The sequence below is a fragment of the Dermacentor andersoni genome, chromosome 1 (assembly GCF_023375885.2).
Source record: "Dermacentor andersoni chromosome 1, qqDerAnde1_hic_scaffold, whole genome shotgun sequence".
Lineage (NCBI taxonomy): Eukaryota > Metazoa > Arthropoda > Arachnida > Ixodida > Ixodidae > Dermacentor > Dermacentor andersoni.
The window spans coordinates 184149606-184177390 of NC_092814.1; the positions used below are offsets into that span (position 1 = coordinate 184149606).

Consider the following 27785-nt stretch of genomic DNA (forward strand, 5'->3'; position numbering starts at 1 on the left):
ATGAATGTGTTTTCCAAACAAAATAGGATTTATCCCACTGTACTGGGAAAACTGCGAACGCAACCGAGATCAAAGCAAGCAAAAACGGTGGGGGATGGGGGAAGTCTGGTTTACGGCTGATACGTCGAATTTGCTGTCCTTTATTGTGCCACGTGTATGTGTGTGTGATTTGTTGTCTTTGCTTCTTACTTAGCCTTTAATCATTGTTACTTTTTATTATAGTTAGTTTGCTGTGGCACACGGATCTGCCCGATTGTTTGTACCCCCTCCTCTCATTGTAATGGCTGGAAAGGTGTTGTGGGTGTCGAATAAGTAAACAAAAGGTACGATACTTGGTCACAGTTACTGCAGAGATAGCCTATTTAGGAACAAGTGGCTAGGGTAGAATCACGATTTTAGGTCTGTTGCAAAAACAGGCAAAACAAGGCGACAGCAAAGTAAACTCAAGAATGTGCAGTAAACAGCGTCTTGCTACGATGGCAGTGGCTCATCAACCTGCAAGCCACTGGGCAGGTTCAATGCAACATTTGGGGATTACTGCAATATTTTGCTTGCGATTCAATGTAATCTTTTCTTGCAGGTAACTCTTTACAAAGGCTGAATATTCAATTTCAATGACAAGGCAATTAAATGAAATGAAAATTCTGAACAGGAGTGTTCAATTCGATGATTTTCCAGTTAACACCTTGAAATTCCTTCCAGGCTTGCACGTATCAAAAATCACACAGAAGGATAAGCAGAACATGATTTATAAACGCATGGCAAGAACAGCCAGTAAGCACTTTATTTGACTGTAAGCCACAGTGGCAGCCAGCAAACATTTCTTATGAAAATAGAAACTAGGACACCTATGGGCCATTGACCAAAATTGCATTGCAGCAGAAACATCACAAGAATTAGGCTATCCCTGGTAAGGATAAGCTATACTTATTATTTACAAAAAGAATAAGAGGCACGGGGACAGAAAGGAGCAGGGAGTGGCACCCATAAATACAAGCTATTTACAGCAGTGTACACCGGGCCACCTGCCTTTTTGACTAGGCTCTGTGCACAGTGCAGTGGTCAGCCTGGCAAATTGCAGACCAAAAACCACATCTTAATGTTCTCAGTGGCACAATTTAGAAAGACTTGATATGTGTCCACGTAGGCATACATATGCACGTCAGGAGATAAATTAGTATTACACTACTGTCGTTCACATACAGAGTCAAAAAGCACCTGTCCAGCACATCACATGAGCTTGTCACTAAGCCTTCTCATAAAGCAACTTCACAGGGTCCTGGACTTTGCTCTTCAGGTTCTTCATCCTGCAAAGAGCATTTCACATGGGAACACTGAAGATACTCACAATCAATCTGGCCATGTATAGTGGGGATGAAATGAGTATGAAAAACAGCCCAGAGCAGGGAAAGGAATGAACTCCATGGTAAGAAAATGTACATGGCTCTGTGATGAGATTTAGTACATACAGTATAAATTCCATTCTGCAATTTGTACAACAAATTAACAAGTGCCAAACAAACAATGAATGAAAATTAAATTAAGAACTATGCCAGTTCACATGCGGTTCTCCTTTAAAGTGGTTCATGCACCACGCACACCTTTCAATACCTCCGTCTCGCACAACAACATTTGCCGAGGAATTCTGTGGCAATTGAGTGCTCTCGGTATGCAGCGTGTACAATACTGTGTGCAAAAAAGGGCCAATGTGTTATAGTCCTTGGGGCACTGTATTTGTGCATCAAATTTACTGTTGTCCGCTCTGCTTGGCTAACTGCAGAAGTACCACAGATTCAGCCTTTTGTGCTCTTCGCTTCATTTAGATACTGGCTAGCCACACATTTTGCTGCTAGACTTGAGACATGCATCTTTACACTTTCCATGTGTGCTCTGCCAGTGCCATAACTTTACATTGTGAGCATTTGTCATACTACTGTAGACAAAATGCCAAAGCAAAAGACAAACTGGTCATAAATATGAGTGGTGAAAACCATTTCAATTGCACCTCTAAAAATGTTTGCGTAGAATGTATGAATATGTCGATGAATTGTACATGTAGCAAAAAGATTAATGTTTTACCAGTGCAAGTTATTTCATGTTAGCATGGAAACACTGCTGGTTAGCTCTTCAAGGTTTCAATAATGTCCAGTCAATCTGTGCAGCAACATGAGCTAAATACACAAACAAAAAGAGCCCCCCCCCCTCCCCCCCCCAGCAGCGCTTGACAGAGTGCTTCACGTGAAAGTGCAGCACTGGTATCCATAAAATACATTGAGCGACGATAATTTCTACGCTGTGTAATCTTTCCAGCTTGTTATTTGAGCTGCATTTGAAAGCAGTCTTTAGACCCCAAAATTTTCACAACCTGAATATGATGTCCTTCCAGACGTCGATTGGATGATAGACAGTAAGGAATGATCACTGATTACTATTTATGGCACCTATCAGTTGTATCTGTCACCAGACACCGATTGGATGGTAGACAGTGAGGAATGATCACTGATTGCTATTTATGGCACCTATCAGTTGTATCTGTTATTAATATTTTTGCTTTTACATCGGAGGGGGCAAAACTTCTCTAGTCAAGCTTGCGTTGGGAGACTACCAACATTACCAAACTGGCTTGGCCTCTTCTTCAGGGGTAATTACTTGGGCGGTTACTGCTGAAATTGTGCCCTTCAACAAGTCCACTTCTGCCAAGGGTCATTGCAATCTTAGAGGACAGCATTTGAGAGCTATTCGAATTTTTCAAAACTTCCCACAAGGCATCATCACAACCTGACAAAAGCAGACAATGCAACAACTTGCAACCTTAGACAAAAGCCAACAACTGTCATTCATCTTTTGGCTGACAAAGGAAGTTCTACTGTTGTGCTTAACAAAATAAAAGGAAGATCCCAAATCTTCTTGACAGCCTATCATCAGAAACTGACAAAAGATCTAACACCAAAAGTACAGAAACTAAAGTGTATGGTGATTACCCTACCCTCAAAAGACTCTTACCTGCAACTTGTGCAGAAATGGGTCTGCTCCAGGATTCTATGGGCTTCCCTGTATTCACAAACTCTACATTCCTTTCCGGACTATTGTGAGTTTCCCAACATTCCTTAATGTACTATAAAACTATTAAGTGGAAATCGTCACTGATGAGGACCTTGTTCGTTACAATGTTTGCAGTTACCGCTGCCCAAGCCATCGTGAAGAGGAATAAGCAGCTGAACAAAAGAACCAAGCTCAGTACTGCTCAACTGTTATGTTTACTGGAATTCAGCCTTAATACTGCACATACTTGTTCCAGTGACATTTCTACAGGCAGTTTAGTGGAACCAGAATGGGTGCAGCTGTCTGTGACAGCCACAAGCCTCACCAGTGGAATGATAAAAGCAATGGCTGCAGAAGGCATTCATTAGATATTTTGACGATTGCCTTTGCATCATGAAGTCTGTAGTGGATAGTTTTCTAGCCCGCTCCCATTCCACAGGCAAGGCCTTCCAGTTAACTAAGGAACATAAATAACTTGCCTTTCCTCAATGTCTTGGGGAAGTGACAAATGGAGTAAATTACCTTTGTGGTATGCCAAAAACCTATGCACACTGGCCCATACCTTCTTAACTCAAAACACCTGATGATTCACAAGGGTTAAGTGGTTTTAACATGTCTGTCCTGCACATAGAAGCATCTGCAGCTCGGACGAAAAGGCTGTAATTGCAGACCTCTAAAAGAGTGATTATTCAGCAAACATTAGTTGCTGCACAGTGTGATGATGCAGCTGTTCATCCTCCTCTGTTGAACCTTCCTCCAGCTATAACAATGAGTAGCTCACCCTCATTACTCTATGAAGATTGCTTTATAAAGGTCTCATTGCTGCCTGAACATTGTTTACATCAGCAGGTAAGCTGAACACAGTCGTTCATGGCAATGAAGACCTGCACATGCTTTGCAAGACATTGGCACCAGTGCTGCTGCTCCCATGCTGACATTACAAGCAGCAAGTGCAAAATGGCCAATAGAAGTCATCCATTCGAGGGCATGGATAATGAGTGTGCACACCAACCTTTAAAATTGTTTGCAGAAAAACTACCCAACACCGAGTTGTGTGGTTTGGTGCATATATTGCAAAAGTGCACTAAATAATGTATAAATATTTCATTAAAACAAGTGCAAAAAAAAAAAACAGTTGCCCTTTGCAACAAGTCTTGTGACCATTTCAAAAGGAGGCCAAATTGCACCTCATAACATGGCTGGGGACATTTTCACCCTTTAGTTTCACCCAACCTGACAGATTTCTGTCAAAGATGTTAACTGTAGAGTAGAAAAGCGGGCGAGTTGGAAACTCCGATTTTTCACAGTGCACAAACTACTATAGATAATAAAGAAAGGACAGGACAAGTGCTGGTCTAAAAAGAAATAATTAGAAGCAACAGACTATATAAACATTGAAAAGTAATTACTGTAAAATACCATGTAAGCATCCACCGCACTTTCACTAAAAATTGGGTTAATCTAGATATGGGTGCTTGTCTGGTCGAAGCAGTAAAATCCATGATGGCGGCCAACAAAAAATTCCGAGGCAGGCCTACAGCGGCTACAAAATCGAAGGAAGTATGTTTATTTTCAAATGGTAAATGATAGGGTACACTAGCGCCTTCTCATCGTCACTGAATCCAGCAAACAACTCTTCTGAGTCGGTGCAGAATAGGTCAATGTGTTCGTCACCGACACTCACGCAACTTGAACAGACCACAAGCTCTCTGGTGCCTGCCAGTCAGTTATGCAAGTGGCCGTCCTTGTTGCCATCTAACGCGACACTGATCCCACACCCCTTGAAGGATTGCGTGACCATCTCTTTAGACACAGCAGCCCAAGCCGTCGACACAAAGTTCGCCACGTCTTGGCGTGAAGGCTTCTGGATGTTCTCTTTAGGAGTCTTCTTTCCCTTTCTCATGAACTCAGCCCATGACATGTGGAGGAAGCTCTTGAATGACTTATTCCGGTAGATGTCCGTAAACTGCAGGATTCCTGTACACCCTCCTGGAATGTACACGATGTCGGTATTGGCGGCTTCTGCTGCACTGACAACAGCCTTCGTTTTGAAGGCCGTTGTTGTTTTGAAGGTAACTATTTCAGCTGATGCTGGCGCTTTGGAGGAGGTTGGGTGCTTAACATATAATTTTCAGAATTCTGAAGTTTTGGAAATGTTAATACTGGGTGCCTGTGCGAAACTGGGCGCGTCCGCAATATTTTACGGTATGTGGATCACGTGTGTGACAGAAGTCACGTAATCACGAACAATCAATAAAAGCAATCTTGTCTGTTGCCAAAAGGCTGTGGAATGGAGTGATCATACACTCACAACCAAACCTTGAAATCTTTGTTGCTTCAATTATTAACCTTGTTTGTTCATATTTTTCACTTGGGACCACAAAGCACCTTCGAAAAAGGGGATCTATTCTATGCATGCTAAAATGCAATACAAGCCAACCACCAACCTTCTACTTTAGTGAAATTTCCTCTTCATATATGCTTGCTGCAGGAAAAAGGTATTGGGTAAACCACAACCTCTATGCAATTCACAAACTGTGTTCTTTCTGCACCACTTTTTACAAACTGCCTAATTTATGTCGGGTAGCGGAGCACTGATTTTAGAAGTCTCTGCCAACTTGCCACAGAGCTGAAAAAGACCACTTCAGCCATGCCATAATATACTAGCCTTTTTTAAGTTACGGCAAGGCTGACAAAGGGAAATTGAGACATCCACCAAATCGTAGCAATTGCTACAAAGGAAACCCATACGGGTTCCTCAAAAGAAAATCCTCGCAGTTGAACAATTCGTGCTGGTTCGGGACTCGGACCCATGACCATCGCCTTTCAGGGGCAGCCGCTCTACCATCTGAGCTAGTCAGGCACCTAGCAGATGGCAGGGCGAAGTCAAACTTATTAACAACTCAAAGCAAAGGCAAGAGTCTGACGTAATAGTCCTGCAGAAACCTTCACCTTGCAGGTTTCCGCAGAACTATTACTATATTTGTGAGCAGCAAGCACACTTGTGTGCTATAACTGAAATAGCGTTATTTGTGAGAAATGTGAAACAGCTAAATGGAAATCGTACTGCAATCTACTTAACTGCGTCATAACTTTTTTGCTCCATTTGTAGCATGCGAAACAATCTGTACATCCTCTCTGACACAACAAATGATGTCTTTTCGCTGTTTTTCTGCTCAGCTAAAACATCCAATGTAATAATATAGATTCCAAATGATTTTCGGAACCCAGAGGTAAAAATAGAACCATCTAAAAAATTTGTGCAAAACATAATTTCATTGTGCTGTACTTTACCAGTAGCCAGAAAGTATGTCAATGTACATTTGCTCACGTGTGACAGTTATCTACTCGATTTGTTTTTTTTTTTTGCATTTGTGCTTTCGTGTTTGTCTGATGCAAATTGTTGCCATGCTGTGAAGAATGTGGTCTTGGGGGAGCATTACAAGTGATCTCACCGCATCATCAGGAGTTTGGCAGTTCACAAATTCTGTTGTGAGCTTGTACTGATATTGCAAGCTACCAGGAGAATTGTGGTTACTTCCATGATGTCCAAAATATGGGACAAATTATTGCGTGGCTTTCAAAATTTTCTATCACCATTGTACATCAATTCTATTAAACATGCAGTGGTGTTTTGGCAAAGTCCAGATGAGTGAGCATGTCAGAAGAAGCCACTGCACAGGCATGGCTGTTATAAAGCGTTCTTGAAGGAGGCAGCACAGAAGCGCTTACTAAATGAACACTAACACAACAAATTTAAAGAGGCCCTAAAACAATTTTCTAACTAATAATAGAATGCCCTTACTATTAAAGGATGTCACCTCATGAATCTCCTGCCACAAAAATATTTCAAATCCTTTAAGTATAAGTGGCTTTCTCTCTCCTTTCATCTCCATTAACACGCTGGAAGCTACACAGGGCAGATGACAAAGGGGGTGAATAAAGGGGCGAGGCTCTGCCCAAAAGTTGAGCATCTCACCGGCAAAAGGGCTCATTGCAGCATCCCGTGGTGGCCACGGCTTCTACTCTACATAGCATGCCGCTATGCGCAACTGTTGTGTGTAGACAGACAGTGCAAAGATGAAATGATCTTTCTGTCTTTTTGAAATCGCAGACATCTTTTTCATTTATTTACCTCAAAATTAGCAATAACAGTATATTACTGAGAAAGTTCTTGCGATTATGAAATCAGCAATAGCTGTTGGTGGGCTTCACTGCTTGCCATGATGACATTGCAAAGGTGAGAGCAGGCAATCTTTAACCATTTTTGGCATGAGATAATAAATTCCCTGATGCATGCAGTGCAATAATACAGTTGAAACTCGATTTAATGAAGTGATGACCACATTCAAATTATTTCGTTAAATTGGGTAGTTCGGAAAATCGAGTAAGGGATTTTTCAGTCCTTCGAAATCTAAAATTGTAATGTAGCGACACCCAAAAGGTACCGCGGCATTGTATTTGTCGCTAACCCACACCTGCAAGTGCAAAAAGTCCGTGAGAGTGGCCTAACTACTGCGGCTCCAAGCGCCATCTGGTACGTAAGAACGCTAGCAACTGCAGAGTCCATTGTTAAGTGCGTGGGTGCGGCATGCAGCCTTGTCAAAATAAAGTTGGGGCCATGACTAGGGTGCCTAAATGTTTTAACACGATAGCGTTAGAGTGCACGCTCAAACAAAAACCCATATGCGTCAGAATTGGAAAGAAATCACAGGTTTTTTTTTTATTCATTTATTTCTAAAAAAGCTTAGTTAAAATGGGTGTAATGCAAGCTGGTTTCGTTAATTCGGGTTGATGACAACACTGAACCTTATGGGTACTTGTCGGGGAATGGAAATTTCTTCGTTAGATTGAGAACTTTGTAAAATCGAGTTTCGTTAGATCAAGTTTTAACTGTATTGGGCGAGTGCTGTGGGAAAGCTGCTGCTGCGGACTCCTACTGCTCTCATTTGCACATGCCTTGCGTCTTGTTCACATAGAATCCAGTGGCCGGAAAAGTATCATACGTTCACAGTTTCGCGATAGACCGAACTTTGGTGCCAAAGAATCATGTTTTCCAGGAACATATTAAGCGGAAAACAGAAACGTAACTACACTGGGTCATTTCTTGTATTCTCAATCGCAAACTTTGGCACCAGGAAATCGTATAAACTGGATCGTATCAAGAAGGTTTTATAGTATATGGAGTAGAATACTTTTTTACATTCATAAATAATGAAGCTTCTGATCGTTTTTTTAATGCGATAGCATTTCTTAGACAATTCACGAACTATCCAGGGGCCATCTTTGTTTGTATGTATCTAACCGTTTTCTCGCCTACCTAGGTCACTGAGTAGTCAGGTTGAATGGTTAGCACATCGGGCTGTGCTGAGGTAACAGGGTTCGAAACCAACCACCGGATGAACTCTGGGCACTGAGTATGTGCCAACGTGTACATATGTGCATCTCTTCAATAAAGCTCTTTCACACTGACATGGGTCACTGTAGATGCAGGACTGGGTAGGCATCGCTGTTCGAAGACACACTTTCACGCAGACTTGGAGTGCTGGGTATGTGCCTCTCAGCCTGTGCTGGTCTTAAATGAACCTCTTTGATGCCAGCCAGCTTGGGTCACTAGATATGTGCAAGTAGGCATGTGCCACTCTTCAATGAATGTCTTTGATGCAAACAGAGGTAACTAGCTATGTGCCACTGGGAATGAGCCACTCTACAATGACGAAAAAAATCCCTTAAACTTGTCCGATGCTGAGCGGAATTGAACCCACTTCACAAGGCTTCCTCAAGGACTGCAATCCAATGCATTAGCAGGCTGCACCACAAATGCACTGGGCAATGAATGCCTTTTCAATGAATGCCTTTATGTCAATGCTTTAGCGAGCTCCGCCATGAATGCACTGGGTATGTGCCACTCTTCAATGACTATCTCACCAAGTATGGACAGCTGGGCTAGTTGGTTGTGATTAGCATTATGAAACATCGTGCTGGAGCGATGTTTCATAATATCTCACCAACTTGGGTCACTGAGTATATGCCGTTGAATGTACGGCAGGTAAGGGAATAATTCCCAGCGTTCGCACGCACTGGCACTTATCGTCTCGTGCCGATCTCTTGGCACTAGATGGCGCAGCATGTCTAGAAAATAGTGCGAGGAGCCCAGATGCTGCATGATGCGTTTCTCAGCATTCACATGCATCGGTGTGCAATGCACTTTGGGTGCCACCCAGGCTTCGCAGCATCAGCACTAGATGGTGCCTAGGGAAGCATGATGGTTCTTAGGGAAGCATGAAAGAGGTGTCTTACTGCAGTACACACCCCATACATAACTCATTTTGACGGTGGTAATACATTGTGCGGCTATATTAATTCAATGCTAATGCATTACTGTTGTCAGTCATCATAAAATGGGCTCTGCCAATTTTTTTTTTTTTTTTAAGGAAATAGCTGCCATGTTTTTCGTGCTTAGTTCCGAAATGCCGGTTGATTTTGGAAAGCTTGTGGTAATGAAAATAGTCAAAAACACACGTAAAACACATGGAAAATTATAAATTTGAACACTATTTTGAACAGTATGGAGGCTTTACTAGTAGGCATTGTTTTCCAGTTTATACCAGGTGTTCATTCTTTATTGGAAACATTTATTAGAAATTACCTGTGGCACATAGCATAGTCGCATCAGATGGATTACTAGCACGACTAATTGCAGTGTGATAATAGCTAATAAATCTGAAGTGCCTGCAACTGTTCAATCTTGCTCAAGATACTTGAGCTTGCTCTACACCTGCTTGGAATGAAAGACAATTCTTTTTCCAAGATTTATCAGATATCAATTTCCCCTCCTCATCACTTAGGTCTGGTATTAAATGTCCTCATGCAGAGGAAGTCTTAGTGTAGTATGCCGAGGAGCACGACATCCTCCAGTGTATTTTCTCTTTTCTAAGGAAGCAATTTCGACGAATATTAAAAATTTGTAAGGTGAAATTAAAGGTGGCCTTGTGTAGTAACCTCTTACCAGCTGCCTATAGTCATGTGCACAAAGTTTCTAACATCTGTAATGCTCTTAGCAGTTGTGAGCAATGACTGTGGCATCATGCCACCACATCCCTTTCAACAGCTCCTGTTAATTTGAGCATTTATATTGAGGTGCTGAACAGAGTAGCAAAGGTTCCAATAGAGCTGGTGCCCTGAGTGAGGCTGTATGTTTTTCCCACATAGACTGTGCAGACTTTTGCAAACACGTCACTTCTGGCTTGTGGCCTCTTGTGGCCTTTTTGCAAAGGAAAGCTGCATTGCTTTCTGCCTTTGCAAAAAGCAATGAAAAAGAAACTCAGTTCTGCCCCAAAGCCAAAGCATTGATAGTGATAGCAATGTATTAGAAACCACACGAACTAAGAATCGTAGTTTCATCAACCATATAAATTGCAGTAAGCTTTCACTTACTAATTAAATTAACAAGCATGGTGTCATGCATGCACATGCAAACATCATGAATAGATTGCACTCGACTGCTGGCGTGATGAAAGGCACAAACAGAGGGGAGCACACATTTTGTGCTGCCCTCGCTTAAACACATCTCCGAAACGATCACGTGACCTCCAACACTAGGCATGCAAGAAACAGTGCACATGAAGCGACCACCCATCTCTGCTCATCCAATCTTTGTGCCTATTGCAGATTACCTCCAAAATATGGTGTGTGGGCTGCATATGCATTTAGCTGCGCCTACAGCCATGCACAGCCATGGCTGGGCTGAGTGGTGGGCTGAACCACGTGCTGAACTCCTCCACCACTCGCGTGCACTTGACCACGTGACCTCCAACATTGGTTGCGCAAGAAGAAGGTGCGTATTAAACCAGTGTCCTTTTCAGCTCATCCTTGCACGCTTTCTCTCGCACCCACAGCATGCGGGGCGCAAGCTTATTGAACTTGGGACTTTACACGGAACCTCACCCCAACGCTGATGGCAGATATTCACCTCGAGTGTCCATATATTTGCTATCACAATAATACGCAAGTGTAGATCTGGGGCCTTATTTTGCAACGATTCTTTTTATTTTCACTTCTTTTTGTCTTTCGTTATTGGCTCGGATGCCACTGTACCAGTATTTCTGTGGCCAGCATGTTTGTACAATGGAATATAAGAAATGAAGAATGGTAAATGAAATGCATCATTATAAATGTGGCTACAGGACATAATTTGGGATGCGCTGCCTCCGAAGTGTCAGATACAGTGCGCCGAGTGCCAGCGGATAGGCTAAAACACTGTAACAATCATAATTACCTCCTATGTGATCGAGGCGAACATCCAAGATTTATTGACTTCTGTGGGATGTGCACTTGTAGGACCCACTTGTATGCCTCATAGCCTGTGCGTACGTGCAGCAATGAAATATTCTTTAATTACGGCTACTGCGGCATTTATAGTTTCGTTATCAATTGTCATCACTGCTGCAAATTTCTTAACCTTATCCTACCATAGAATCCTTTGCTATCTTCGACTGCGTTTCCTTTCCTCAGACCACACTGTTATATTCGGTTATTAACCGTTTATCTGTTCTACACTTCATGAACACACAACTCAACTATTAAGACAAAGTTTTCTCTGATGACTTCACATGAGTCTGGTGTACTTGGGATCTGGGTATCTATCTAGCCTCTTGGTTAAAAAACAGCCCTTTCATGCCTTCAGAGTGTCATAGTGAGTCACAAAAGTTATCAAATCGTAGGTCTCAATGAGACAAGAAGTCACAGAATAGGTAAAATTAATGGTACGGGTGTAATTTAGATAACCGTTGGACCATTGGTGTTACAGAATGGGTACTAAGATAAGGGAAGCGCAGTCAAGGATGGCAGAAGACTAGGTGGGGCGATGAAATTAGGAAATTTGCGGTCGCTAGTTGGAATCGGTTGGCGCAGAACAGGGGTAATTGGAGATCGCAGGGAGAGGCCTTTGTCCTGCAGTAGACATAAAATAGGCTGATGATGATGACGATGAACTAGTGCCAATATAGTAAACAATTAACCACATTAGGCGAACCACTGATAGTGATGGCAAAATATTAGACAACTACATAAAGTAAAGTTCACAGCATTATTGACAATGTAAATTGCAGTAAACATTCGCTTACTAATTAAATTAACAAGCATGGTATTATGTGTGCAGAGGCAAACACGAACAGATCTCACTCAATGACTGTTAACACTCGCTGTCACAATGCCGGCATGATGAAGAGTGCCAGCGTGCACCCTCTGCTGATTACTGCCAAGAGAAGGCAAACGTGGAGACAGCCATTCGCAGCCACGACCAGGCTACGGGGTGCTCACCTGCACTCCGTTGTGTGTGCTTGATCACATTATCATGTGCTCAGCTTGCTCTCCCTTTCCTACCTTTTTGTGTATTTGACTACGTGACCTCCAACATCGGGTGCGCAGAAGGATGGCGTGCATCAAGCCACCATCCTTCCCAGCTAAACCTAGTAGGCTTTCCTTTGCACCCACAGCTCATGTCATGTCACGATCTTGTCGCGCTTGGAATTTATGAGGAATTTCACAGAGACACTGAATATTCACCTGGAGTGTCCATATAACCTCAATAAAAAAAAAAACGAAAGAAAGAAAACGGAAAATTTGGTGGAAATATATATTTTTCTTCCAATGTATCTTTTCTCTCTGAAGTGATCATTATGTTAAGTACCTCCAGAAAATCTGTGCGACTACACCTGATGTTTGAATGTATACAGGAACCGCCTGTAAAACAGCGCTGGTCACTCTCGTGAGCTAAGGAGCACCACACAATTTACAGGAACCATGCCACAGAAGCCAGGGATACCCTGCCATTCCAGTGGTACATTTATCTTGATGTTTAAGAAAAATAACTTCGCTATTGTTAAAAGAAGATCATAACAGTTAAGGTTATGGTGCAAGGCGCCATGGCTTGCCCCATGTTCTAGGCGCGCAGTTGCAAATAACAATGTAAGGATGTGTACAACCTCAGTGGTGCATGAAAGTATGCCCACTACTCTTTCACCAAAGAACTCAAACTGTTTGAGTATGAATGAGGGTATGCCTACAGGACGTTAGTGGCTTTTCATGGAGTCTTATGTGATGGTGGACATTGCATTCAAATGACCCTGCACAAGACCCTTTGAGAAAAAGAAGCATGTAAGAAAAATGCAAGCATGGACAAATAACAAGCTGCTGATAAATATCTGCCCAAGAGTAATTAAAATCTGAATTAAATGGAAGCAAAATGGGTGTTCCAGTCAGGCCTTCGGTTCTTGTAGCCAAATTTTGTACAGAGGTCCTTCAGGTGCAGTAACATATTTCAATACCTCAAGCATTTAAAAACAGTTATGTATAGTACACATTACTGCTCCAGTCTACGAAGTGAATGGACATAACTTCAGTACTTTTCTGCACTGCAATTTATCATGGATATTGAATATTTCCTTTTCTTCTTCAAAGAGCTAGAGATGAAAAAGAAGCCAACCACCAGCACGTGATGTAATGATTGTGCATCATTTACACCTATTAGACTGAAATTGCTGGATATCAGAATTTAAAAAAAAAGCAGGTTTTTTTAAAATATATATTGCAATTTTTTGCCAGTGACTGTTCTTCAGCTTTCCTTTCTTCCACTTACTGAAAATTTGAACTTTAATATAATTAGTAACTTCATTTTCATTCAACACTAGGGCTGGGATAACATAAAACTATTCCAATCTGTTTTATTCCAAATTCGCCATAAGTTCTATGTGATAGATCAATATGGCTCGGGTCCGGCCCATACGGGTGGCCACCGTGCCCATGTGGAGAAGGCCCAAGCCATTTTGACCTATCACGAAGGGATCATGGCAGATATGGAATAAAAACAGATTGGAATAGTTTTATGTTATTCCGGCCTAGCACTAGCAAAAGGTTAAAATAAATAAGAAAGAAAGAACAGTTGTCAAGAGAAAGTGACTTGCCTTTTCTGTGTCCGTGACAAAATCTTGTTCACTGCATTCATATTCATCATCATCAGACACTGAAAAATACAATTGAGAGCTTAACATGTATCATTTCTACTACCTCACTACGAAGAAACAAAGAAATGAAGCTGCTAATCTGCAGCAACTGTTTTCAATACCACAGGGGGTCACCTAATGGCACGTGCCACAATCACAATTTCATGTTACAGATGTGCCCCTGTGTAAAAAGCTTATTACCAAGCAGCACAAGCCAAAGTTAAAGACCAACTGCAGCAAAATTTTGCATTGCAATAAAATAAATGCCAGTTTCGCCGAAGGGCAAAGCAATGATTGCGATAGCAAACTATTAGAACTACATGAAGTAAGATCAGTAGTTTGATCAGCTGCATTAACTGCTGTAAACATTCGCTTAAGCTAAATTAACAAGCACATTGTCACATGCACACAGGCAAACACAAACACATCTTACTCGATGATCGCGGATACTTGCTATCAGAATAATGGTGTGATGAAAAGTGGCAGCAGTGGCGAGCAAACTCCCTATCATGCTGCCTCTCCTTTCAATGTGAAGTAGGCGTGCGAGAACACAGTGCACACGAAGCCGTCAGCTATCTCAGGTCTGCTGGCCTTTGAACCCACTGCAGATTGCCTTCAAGATAGGACGCGTGCAGCCGCATTCAGATGTTGCAGCTGCAGTAGAAGACGGTGCCCACCTTCCCTGCCTTCCTTTCTTGAGAGCATGAGGGGACACTGCATCAAACCACCAACCTTCCCGGCTCACCCTTGCAAGCTTTCCCTAGCACCTCCAGCATACGGTGCGCAGCTGTGATCTTGCTGCCCTTGGACTTTATACGGAACATCATGGCAACACCGACGGCGGTAATTTTCCTGGAGTGTCCATATAATTGCTATTGCAATAAAAATATTGGTAGTGATAGTGTAACTACAGAGAAGGTTCAGTGCAAAATTTTGTGAAACAAATAGCAAAACTACATGTTTTCCATAATGAAGGTAGAAAAAGCATCGCTATTACAGCTCGATGATGGAAGTGACGTGGAACCAACTTTGCCTGACATGAAACAATATGCCTGCTTGTTCTGCACACATAGTGTACGCTTCTTGCTGCTGCACTTCCAAGATGTTTTTTCCACAATTTAACATGTAATTGTGATGAGGGTAACAGTTCGGTCATGGGCTCTTATTCATCATGTGTGGCTAAGCAGGGTATTCCTATGTGCGCAAGCGAGAGCTCTGTGAAAGATCAATGGAGGTGGAAAATTCTGGTTGCTTCTGATTGGACGCATCATGGTGTCAGCTCTCTAAAGGGTGTGACCACTGGTGGATCATGACGCACCTGAAGAATATGACATGTGACTCACCGGTGAGTCACAATGCGCAGGAATCAGAACTTCAAGAAATTCTGTGATTGATGACATCTGCCTTACTGCGTATCTGTGCGGCAAACTGCTATAGATGCCCGTGGCCTGATACGAGGTAATTCAAAATGCTTTTGCTGTATAATTAAAAATCTATGGTTTCCAGCTATACAGTTTTGTCACAATTACATTGGTGACGTCTACTATCTATACTTACCACATTGAGCTTAACTGAGATTTCCCTGCAGTTGGTCATTAAAGAAAGCACAGAAGTAGCTAGGGGTGCTAAAATATTCAAAAGCAATGTATTCAATAGCTTCTGGATATTTTACAGGGCACAAATAGACCAGTACCACTGCCCAGGTGGCACTGCAAGAACACCAGCCAACAGCGACCTCCAAGCTGTGTTTATGGGCTTCGAGCAGTACAATACATGAACGTTTGATGCTGAGGTACATCTGTTCGCTATAATGTTGCAATGCGAATTTCAAAGCATTTTGTAGACAGAAAGCTTTGTTACACATGCTGTTCATTGCAAAGGAAGGAAATATTATGCGAAATACAGATACAGCACATGAGAAGTTGTTGACACAGTTTCACAGTGTTGCTGCGACACTGTTGTGAGGCTTATTTGCTTCATGCACAGCAACTCAGAACTGTAGGCCCAGAAGTTTGCATGAAAACATTGCTTAGATGGAAAAAAAGCGAGCACAACTGATTTGTCACTGTGCCATTCATCTATTACTGCAACATATAGAGTTACACCGTTATGTCACAAGTTTGTTTTGATTGTCATATCAGTGATCCATACTGCAACAGGATGCATTGCTCTGTGAGTTTTGCTTGATTGCCCATGTCACATTATTAATCTTCAGAAACTGACTTCAAGACCGGCAAGTTTAGAAGGAAGTTTAGAAAGTTGTGTTGGTTTGAATTCTGGGTGTGCAAATATCAAATTTGCCAGAATTCTTTCAACGTGTTAAAATAAAAGTTATTTTGGCAAGGATAAAAATGAACTGGTGGGCTTGATACACTAAAATATAACTAATTTGACCTTTTAAAGCCAAGTTTTATATGGCTAGGTGAAATGAAAATCCCTCTGTCTGCGCCTGTGTGCAGAAAACTATCATCAGGAATGGCTCGAGTGTCGGCGTCTTCATTCACAGCTAGCTAGTTGGCGCCCTTCGAAGCAACTGCGCGAACGCACTCGCGCCACTGCACTCGCATTCGTCATCGTCGTCTTTTTCACCGCTGGCTTCGTTGCCGCTGAACATTCCAGAGTAGAATTTCACTTCCCTTCTGTCATCGAAATGGGGAGGCCGCGTTTACGGGGGTATGAGCCATTCATAGTCGAAGAATCGTAAGCGGCAATGGCGGGCGGTTGCTGCTAAGCATACCGTCGAGCAAACTCGAGACATCGAACGCAAGCGACAACGGCAAACTGCAGGCATACTGCCACTGATGTCGCTCTCTCCGTCAAAGCCGAATGTGTGTGTAACCTCATTAAGAAACACAAAGATGTAACCAATAATTGAGAAAGACTTTAATGAATTATCAGGATTAAACCAGTGATAAACACCGGGGCCGCACATTTCAGCTTCGCTAGTTAACCATCTGTACGGAGTGCTTGGGAGGCATATATTATATTGCAAAATTGAATAATTTGCCTCATGGTCCCAGGAACGTGTGCATTATTTTGTAGCATCAAATGTTCGACTTGGCCATCTTTTTTAACACCGAAACCAACGTAGACACAGAGGAGAGAACATACACAAGTTATTTTTTCTGTGTTGATTCATGAGGTAAAATAAATGTTGGAATACTGGAGCATGAGTGCCAAACGCTCGTACTTTGTTTGGTAAAAGGCGTGAATGATGCACCACAGCATGCCAAGGTCGAGGTCATCCAGCTCTGTCATGCTCTCTTTGCCTCTTGTGCTGTGCCATAACATTTTGAGCAACACTTTCCTGGCTGAACTGTATTTTGCAGCCCAATGGGTGCCCGATTATGAGTGCCCAAATATGAGTGCCCAAATATGAGTGCCCGATTAGCGGGCACTCATATTTGTAAATTCTGCTGGCTTCTTGCTGACTGAACGTGTGGTCTCTTTGCTACCTTCTCCCAAGTACTTTCCAGAGTTCTACTAGTGCATTATAAGTTGCTTCACTGCCTCCGTATAAAGACTGACTTTCAAGTGGTAGTGTACAGGCGATATTATTGGCAACAAACGCAATGCCATACTGCATAGGACAGTTTACTACCCAGCCAACTAATCTTTGCCATTTACTACAGCATGTACTGCTGTTTGTTGTCATAGTCATGAGTTGGACAGCTTCTCGTGTTGTGTAATAAATTGTAGTGGTGTGCAAATATTTGATTCGAAAGACACCTTTACTATTTGAAATACCGTCGAACCCACTTATAACAATACCGGTTTTAACAATATATTGGTTATAACAATGAGAAGCTGCTGCACCGTCAACTTTTGTATGTTTTCCATGGTGAAATAACCCACTTACTACAATGCCCCGATGCGGCATTATCGGTTATAAGGATGAAGTCGATGCTGAGTGTCCGAGCTAAAAGGTAGTGAAATGTGAAATCCTTGAAAATAAAAAAATAAAAGAGAATTCGAGCTGCTGCACGATGAGCCGCTGCTCCAACAGCCGCCATGCGCTCATTTTCCAGCCATCTCCGTGCGGCTCTCTCCCGTTGCCCTTCCACCCCTCCGAATTAAAATGGGTTGCACCCATAGCTCTACGCCGCCCCACCCTCCAAAACACGAATGGACTGCGCCACAAGCAGATTGCTCGCATGTTGCTCACTGGCTCCTCATTCATCCTGTACTCCCCCCTCCGCCTCCCTGCTGGCACTGAGCCGTGATCCCGCAAGGGTTGCAGAAGATGGTGCTAGCCTTTCCTCCTTCCCTCAAGAACCACTTCTCTCCTTGCTCAGCACAGTTCTGCAAACAGCTTAATTGCTTGCATTCGTCATAGTTGGTTGCGTCGAAGTCGTTCCTGGCCATGTGGTTCCTCAGCCTCGCTTGTCTCGCTGCCGAAACGGAAGTTGGCTGATCTGCCTGCTGATCATCGGCAATGCACGACGTTGCCGATGAAAAGAAAGCGTGCGGCTATAGATTTGGAAACTAAGTGCTTCTAACTGATGAGATGATCGTCGCGAATGTGCTTACATCAGATAGCGACGGCGATGACGGCAGCGATGATGCGGTAGGGCAGGTTGCCTCGGGACCTCACAGGAGGCCCGGCAGATGATTCAGTCCCCCTTTGGGGCTTCGTTTTCACGATTAACCTTCCGCTGCACTACATGGAACACTTGAATGCCTTGGAGAAGAATGTCAGCAAGCTTTGCGTATAGTGTGCAAGGCTAACGGACATAGGCTTTTCTCATGCAAGCCAGTGAGAAGTACGTGGAGAGATGTTTGTGGTGATCTCTTCGTGTTTATTCTGGATTTATCAAGCTGACAGGCTGCCGCGGCAGCCTTCTTACAATCTTTAAAAGGCCTCTTTTGGAGCCACCAAAGCGATGCCTCAGCGGTGCTCGCATATCGCTTGCCACCCGTGACACCTCTTTGCAGTTGTTATAGCAGCGCCATTCTTTAATGCCGACAGCCACGGCTTGTTACATGAGATCAAAGTGCCCAGGAAGCACTTAAACAAGGGAACACAATCGGCAGCCAGATGGAGGAAATGGACGGAGGATTATAGTTTTGTCACATCAGCTCTGCCATCCCTTATTTTGATTTTTCATGCAACCCGGTTATAACAATTATCGGTTATAACAATGGAATTTCCGTGGCACTTGAATATTGCTACAAGTGGGTTCGACTGTATACGAACCTCCGAACATTCCTATTGTCAGTTTTTTAAGTCAGCTTCGCCGCACTACAGCTGTGTTATGCGGCGAAGAATAGACTGTATTGTGGTGAAGTATATTTGCCATGCAGTGAAGCATATCAAAAGTAAAAATGGGCATTGTCCTGTGGCCCCTGCTCAGTGGCGTAGCCAGAAATTTCGTTCGGGGGGGGGGGGCTCACGTTGCAAGTGGACCTCCTCCTTAAGGGGAAACCTTAGGTCAGCTGCTCCTATCTAAATACACGTAGAAGGAGTATTCGTTTTTCTCGGCAACCACTGCACCAAATTAGACGAGGTTTGTTGCATTTAAAAGAAAAACTTAAAATTCTAGTGACTGTTCGTTTCGAATTTTCGATCTAGGTCGTCAATGTTTTATTGAAAAGTGGCAACAATAGAAAATTTTCAGAAAACGAAACTATTAAGTTTACAACTCTGTAAATCAGCAATAAAAATTGATATCACAATTCTGTGAATTGTACATAATAGTACATCTACAGCGGACAAAATTGATGTGTTACTCATGAGTCTCAAAATATTAAGTATTATGGAAATACGGCTTTTGCAGAACCCTTGTACATAACATAACCAATTCACGTAAGATACAAATTGACATATCGAATATGTCCACTTTGAATGGTGTAATGGATGCCGTTTACAGAACCGCGATATCTGTTCTTGATGCGGAGCTATTAATATTTAAACTTCGTGCTTCTATGTTTTTTCAAACTTTCGAAATTTTCAAAATATTTTAAACAAAGTTCAGCCCCTAAATTGAAATTCCGCTTCCAACAGACACTAAAATTTAACATACTCTCTCAAACGTAACAAATTTCATTAAAAGCGATTCAGGAGTTCTCAGAAAACCGTTTCTGCATTTTACATGTATTTGAATAGGCCGCGTCGGAGTAGGGCCCGAGCTAAAGCTTCCTCTTAAACAATTTGCCTAAGGATCAAATACACAAATAATAACTGCATTGCCATTGCCAAAGATGCTGCAAACGAATTGGTGAACGCTACGCACTGTCAATACAAGTAAAATATGCATTTTTTCATAAAAGAATATACTCGTATGTGCCAAAAATTGTGTCCAACATAACTGACGTCAATGCTTCCATGTACTTTGTCTATTTCATAAGTAAAGAAAATATCACACAAACTTTAGAACTACATCAGTTCGAAGCCAGCAAAGCAGTGCATGCCGCTGATATGAAAAATGCAAGGGCCATGAAATGAACAAGTTGAGGACAAATATGTTAATGACAGTTTGTCATTCAAGATCCTTGTTTACATTCTTGTACATATGCAATGGCCAGTGAAAAATCTCAATGATGCTGCCATTTGTTCCAATGTACTACGCAGCAGCAGCTGTCACCGGTCGTGTATCGTGAGTAATTGCACTGAAATTATAGTCGCAACAGAGACCACGTATAAAAAGCAGGAGTTCTAAAGAATATACGAGGGCGAGTCAAATGAAAGTGAGCCAATGCGAATATATAACAAACGGGTTACTTTAAATAAATGTAGCCCCCATGAGCATTTAGACATTTGTCCCATTGACTAAAGAGTCGTCGCGCAATTCCCGTCTCATAAAGCTCCTTGGGTTGCTGCTTCAAAATGTCTGCAAGTGACTTTCACGACATTGTCCGAGACGAATCTGGTTCCCTTGAGCTGTTTTTTCGGTTGCCCCAAAATGTGGAAGTCGCAAGGCGACAGGTCTGAGCTGTATGGCGGATGCTGCAGCGTTTCCCGCTTGAACTTTGCCAGTTTTGCATTAACCGCATCAGCGACGTGGGAACGGGCATTGTCGTGGAACAAGATGACCCCATTCGCCAATTTCCCACGTAGTTTGTTCTTGATTGCGACACGCAGCCGATCCGGCGTTTCACAATATCGGAAACAATTGATAGTCTCTCAAGATTTAGCAAATTCGATCAGTAATGGCCCCTGACTATCCAAAAATAAAAGTCAACAACACCTTTCTGGCGGAAATGATGGCCTTTGCTTTCTTTGGGGAAGGTGAATTTGAATATTTCCATTGTAAGCTTTGCCGTCGTGTTTCAGGCTCTTAGTAGTGGCATGATGGGTCGTCTCCGATCACAATTGCAGACAAGAAATCGTCACCTTTATTGTGATACCGGATCAGATGAGTAAAGGCAGAGCTGATCTTCTTCGTACTCGGGCTGTGGTTCAAAATCTTGCGCATCCATTGCGCACACAGGAGCCCATAACCGAGATGTTCATGATTTATGGTGTGAACCGAACCGTGACTGATGTTCACACGCTCTGCGAGTTCATCGATGCTTGTCCTCCGTTCTTGTCTCATCAGCTCATCAACCTTCGCAATTTTGTTGGGGGTGATTGCACGATGGTTCTGGCCCGGTCTCGGATCGCTTTTGCAACTTTCACGTCCTTCTTTGAACTGTTTGTTCCAACGCTCCACAGTGGGCAATGAAATGCAATGTTCCATGTACACGGCAGCCATACGGCGACTAATTTCTTTTTGGGAAACACCTTCAGCTGTCAAAAACCTCACGGTACCACGCTGCTCAACATCTGGAAAGTCCATTACGGCACGCAACCATGTTCAACCCCGTGTATGAGAGCATTAAAGAACATTTACCCTCACACCTACGTGCCACTTTTGTAAATGAGAGATGCCTGTGTGCTACGCGCAGGCCTTGCAGATAATGAACAGAACCATAATTGCGCGGGGTGGGTAGGCTCACTGTCATTTGACTCGCCCTCGTACATTAGAAATGCGAAGATGCAATGGAATATACAAATGCGAAGATACAGCTGGATAAAGGGCAAAAAAGTGCCACTGGAAACGAAGTTAACATCACGTATACAGAAAACCTTGCAACAAGATATTTAAACATACGTATAAGTAAGTCTCCAATAAATCTACGTATCTAAGAAAAAGTCACGGTATATAATGCATCAAACAAGGCAAATAAACATGTTGCACAATCACAGATTCACAGAACCCTAGATCCTGCCCCCATTCCATCCACTCCCCCCAATGTATCGCGCACGACGGAAGGCGGCGCGCTTGCGCCTCACTTTTCTCCCTTGCGCTCACAAGACTGAGCCACTATCATCGGCTCACCCATTCCCCCCCCCCCCCCCCCCACACACACACGCTTTCACTCGCACATACAGCAGGGGGCGCGGGGTCACGATGCTATCGCACTTGGACTTTATGCGGAACATGAGGGCGACGGCGACGGCAGGAATGCGCCTAGAGTGTCCATATAATTGCTATCGCAATAATATAATAAGAGTATCCGGCAGCTGAAGCGTCCCATGGCCCATTACGTTCCGCAAAAGAAGTAACAAAATAGCACTTTCACTATGCGACAATTCGCTGCACCGCAACAACGCTTCTTTTTTCCTTTTGTGGGGTGGGGGCACCGTAATGAAAAAAAAAAAAACGCAAAGTATGTTGGTCACAATAGAATGCCTACTTTGGGCAACTGATATGGCTATTAAAGGAATATCGAAGAAAACACGAGACGCTTTGTCCACCAAGAACCATGCGCATACTGCTCGGTATTTTACACCAGCGAGACAAGACTTTCTGGAGAGGTTGCGCTCAAGCGAACGCGCTGCAATCCGTCGAGTCTCCACAGTGATGGCGGCTAGCGACCATTGTTTCTTTTTCTCGTCTGCTAGCTAGAAAGCGTCCAAAGCTCTGCCAGGAGAAAATGCACTCGGCCAGAGAAAACCGAAAGTGCACCGAAGTGCGCCGCGTGGTGGTCGGGGCAACACGAGAAAAACGCATGCGCTCTGGCTGGCTCTGGCAGCGCGCGGTAGGGGAGCGAGAACAAAAAAATTTAAGGGGCTCAATGTGTCCTCGCGATTAAAAGTCAAAGTAGAAAAAAATAAATAAGAGTGTAGTTGCCTTGGCTGGCTTTAGTGTCTTCACTGGATGCTTTGGCGCAGGTGAAAAATAAATTATATTTTTTTATGTGACATGACGGCACGAAGGAACCACCACAACGCTTCGTCTCATCGGGCCTCGCTGCGGGCTTTGTCAACTTCTCTGATAGTGTGTTCATTTGGCTTGTCTCGTTGCATGGCCCGATGTGCAACGTTGGAAAAGTCAACGCACCTTTGGCGTCAAATATTTATGGGAGCATTAAACTTACAAAGTTCCGCAATTGAAAATCTAAAGCACACGTTTGGAAATGTCAATGCACCTTTCACATCAAAAGTTTTTGAGAACTTTATACCCATAAAGTTTCGGAATTGATATCCACGCGCTCCGCAAATTCCATGATAGAGTGTGGATTCCGCGGCCTCTGCGAAATGCCGCGGCGAGCCTATTCGCCATGAAAACATCCTTGAAACTTTGTGCTCGGATGGGGCTGCTTGCGTTATGTGACTCCCGGTGCATGGGCGTTGCCGCGAAATTCAGCCCGAGTTCGCAATTTTCGCGGTGAAATGGCTTTTCGAGCGTGAAAAAGATGCTCCAGACAAAATCCAGAATGATTTCCGGTGCCGGGTGTTGCTTTTGTCGGCGGTGCATGGACAGCAAGAAAAAATTTCGGGGGGGGGCTGAAGCCCCATAAGCCCCCCCCTGGCTACGCCCCTGCCCCTGCTGGTGCTTATGGCTATGAAACACTATTAGCTCAAGTACCTCCATTGTTCTGCCTCTTCATGCATCTGGAAAACACTAGCTGTCAGGTGGAAACTCTGCTAATAACCTGGCCAAGTGCCTAAAAACACAGTTTACAAACTACAAATTTGACCAAGTAGCAAGCTTGGCAGTGTTTTTAGACGCTCATTCTAAAGTAGTTGAGTACCACTAGGATGCTTCAGTGGCAAACTGGATTAAGAACCTGGCTTTAGAAGAAGCAAGGAAAATTTTAACACAGAGGAAACCAGATATTTCCTTCAACGTAAGTTTCAGAACAGGCTCCTTCCACATTGGCACTGTGGAAAGCATTTGATAAGCTCATTAACCAGCAACAATTTAAACTTGCTTGTGGCAGCAATTTTCACTGCCACAAGCACAGCTTGAAAGATATGTAGATGATGAATTTTTGGGCCAAAAAGAAGATCTGTGCAAGTAGTGGCGTCAGCATAGTGCCAATTGTTGGCTGGGCTTGCAAAAAAGATATCTGGCGATAGCAGACACTAGTGTGCCCTGTGAGCACCTCTTTTCAATGCCTGAAGGAATTGTAACACACAGGAGCATGTCGCTGGTCCCCAAACATGTAGAGCAGCTATCCTTACTTCATGATAACACTAAATACCTGCAGTTATGATACTGTCAAGCAGAAGTCCACATAGCATAATTTTCATGTATGCTATTTGCTGTGCAATAAACTTGCTTTTTTTTTTATCATACCCCTGGTTTCTGAAAAAAAAACTGCAATTTTGCAAAACCAATAGTATTCATATTTGAAAAATACTAGAAAAAATATTCAATTCAATTTACACTTAGTTTTCCTTATTTAATTTGCTTCGAAATGGAAATTTGGTATTCGAACGCTTCTAGTAATAAGATATGCTAGGTGGTAGATGGTTTTCCTACCGATTTATAATGTGAACAAAAACAAAAAGCAATTTTTTGAGTTCTTGTGCCCTAGAACTTGAAATAAGGAAATCTTTGACACAAGTAGATTAAAAATTGTTGTGGTAGCTCACAAAAGTTTATTCATGCATCACTATAACATTTTTTTTCTAGTTCACTCAAATCATCTAATTTGCTTGTGGCAGATCGCATTTTTCTGCCTTTTCAGATACATTTATGGAAACAGAAGAAATTACCTGCATGACAAATGAGAATGTGCAGGTAGCTGATTAAAAATATTAATCAATTAGCTTTTGAATAATTCACATCGGGGCACATGTTGCACTTGTGGAATCGAAACTGAGCAGTAGTGAAGTCATGTTTGCTTAGCAGAAGTTGTAAGACTCATGCCACTTTAGAGATGTCTGACCTTAAAGTGTGCTAATAAATACATTAATGTTTTAGCTGTTTCCTAAAAGCATGCACCAAGCACTTCAGGATAATTTACTGTAACACCAATGCTTTTTTTTGTAGATTGTGGGAATGGATATCCTTTAAGTGGTGCTAGTCCTAAGATTTATGCTAAGCAGACACGACTACTGCTTGGCTTCAATTTTGCTATTAAAACACGTGCTGTAAAGCGAATAATAGTGAACATTTAATAGTGAATAATAGTGAATAGTGACATATTAGTGAATATTTTCAGTTAGCCACCTGGACACTGCAATTCACTGCACAAGTACCACCTGCCTCTTCAAATAACCCAACTGAACAGGCCGAATAGTACCATATTCTTCGTGTGATTTAAATTAAATTTCTTTGAAACATTGCGGTATAGTATGTCAATGTGTCCATGCGTACATTACTGCTGTGTGTATAATCAATAAGCACATCAGTGAAGCCTCAAAACACCCGGTAACCTCCACAGTGCTGTGATGAAGTGTACTACCGAGATAGAACTTAGATTGAAATAAAGCAACAGAAATGTTACTAATATGTAACATTCTTTCTTTCTTTTCATGCAGGGTACGTGACTAGTCAGGACCGTATAAATACTTGCTTGGCTCAAGTAATGCTGAGTCACTGGTAGCCTCTGGAGCAAAATGAACATAAAGTTCACACCGATTTTCTGTTCCTACACTAAAGGTTGCAGCTTATTCTGCACTGCTTGAGAAAATTTCAATCAAAAGTGATCCAATAAACAAACTCACAATTAAAGCAACAATTAAGAACAAACAAGCAGGAACCCAATTTTGCAATGTCATAACTCCTCACATCATCTATGGTAAAAGCGAGGTGTGTGCTAATTGCACAAATTGTTTACTTGTATGGGAAAGCTAAAGGCAATGTATGCCTTTTCTGGACAGAGCAAACAGAATTTGACATAAAAAGGCAGCACTGTTGTAAAGACAACCGTGAATGGCCTGACTTTTTGCCACACTACCAGTGCGGTATGAACATCACTGCAAGGGTGGCACAGCTCTGCTTCCTTGTGCATTTAGCATACATGCTACAACTATCACCCAGTTAACAGCTTTTCAGGATTGATCACTGTCATACAGAGGTTCAGACAGCGTTTGCAGTTCAAAGAAAATCAGCTTGGGCTTGCACTAGAATCACCAAGAGTACTCTAAGATTTAGCAACACTTAGCGCATATTCCTTCACTAGGGTGTAAAAGTGGAAGATTTCATTTTGGCCAAGATTACTTTTACCATTATACAAAAGCAATGCTAGTACTCAATGTGGCATGCTAGCACTTATTGTGGCCAAAAAGTTGGACCATGAGTGGGAGACATAGCCTGACACAGACAAGTAAGCACAGAGGTTCATATACGCAAACAACTTTGTGAATAACTCTGCACTTGTCAATTTTAATCATAATGTCTGGTATGCAAATAATCTAGTTAGTAGCATGATTTATAGAACAAAAGGCTGCACAGTGTGCACTAGTAGCTTATGATGGCATTTTGCCAACCAGTGTAGACAGACAGTAGCAGTAAATTTTAATGCACTAAAATTTCAATAGTTGCTGAGGTTCCACATCTAACTGCTGAAGCAGCTGTTTGACATAGTGTGCAGAAATGCAGTTTTTTTTACATGTATTTTTATAGAAAGCAACTTCTTTAGAAATTTTTCTAGAACTTTCTTTCATAACATTTACATGTTTCCCAACATGTCTTCTGATTTTAAGAAAGTAGGAGCTGTGTGCGAAACTGTATGAGCAAAATCAAGTTTACTTTAGAAATCAATCATGCTGCTAAAACAAACTGGCACTGTTTGTGCTCAGCTGTGTCTGGAGCATTTGTCTCGTGTTATGGGTTCACATAACAAATTCACAATTGCAGATAATGTATCATTATATGTGATTTTGAATTTAGTGAAATACTCTACATAAAACACATATTTTCATGCAACCTGTAGGTTGTAATAAAAGGGTTTGACTTTATATGGAACACGTAATAATTAAACATATCTTCCTACTGCGTTATGCATGTTAGACATATGTAGGGCATACAAAGAAGGAATTCTATAGATCATTTGCAGTCACACCATGGTGGCAATTTGTCTTCCACTAAAATGGTTCCACATGCCTGCCGCCCTAATCAAGCAAATAATGTATGAAGGCAGGTAAAAAATATCCCCAAACACAGCAAATGCCAGCAGCATACCTGAAGACCTCCCCTTCTGGGGCTGCTTGATGGCGCAGACCATCTCAGCCAGGTCAGTAAAGGTTGTAGGGCGCCCCTCCTTGCCAGCCTGCACACGTGACCACCTTCGTTGGCACATGACAGCGACCTTCAGCATTCCACTCTCTCTTACACTTTCTGTGAAGCATTAGCAAATCCTGGCAGTTACAAGTGATCAAACAGAACGTCCTCATCAATTTGCTTTTTGATATAGCACCAAAAGTGCCACACACTACAATTATTGCCACTGTGCTTCATGGTCAGAAACCAAAGCCAACTGCAATGAAATTTCACTTTGGCTAATATGGTAATAAATGAG

General features: G+C 42.5%; 3 long non-coding RNA genes across 3 annotated transcripts; 2 read left to right on the forward strand and 1 right to left on the reverse strand.

Annotated features, from left to right (window-relative positions):
• Positions 1–744: 744 nt before the first annotated feature.
• Positions 745–27559, reverse strand: LOC140218629 (uncharacterized). Its single transcript, XR_011894843.1, has 3 exons — positions 27449–27559; positions 14007–14065; positions 745–1307 (listed from the first exon to the last, which is right to left on the reverse strand). It is a non-coding gene; the product is annotated as an uncharacterized lncRNA (long non-coding RNA).
• LOC129380823 (uncharacterized) lies at positions 1314–4174 on the forward strand. Its single transcript, XR_011894845.1, has 2 exons — positions 1314–3088; positions 3178–4174. It is a non-coding gene; the product is annotated as an uncharacterized lncRNA (long non-coding RNA).
• On the forward strand, positions 5038–16635 carry LOC129380822 (uncharacterized). The gene is made up of 3 exons (XR_008609024.2): positions 5038–10879; positions 12780–12883; positions 14654–16635. It is a non-coding gene; the product is annotated as an uncharacterized lncRNA (long non-coding RNA).
• Positions 27560–27785: the final 226 nt, after the last annotated feature.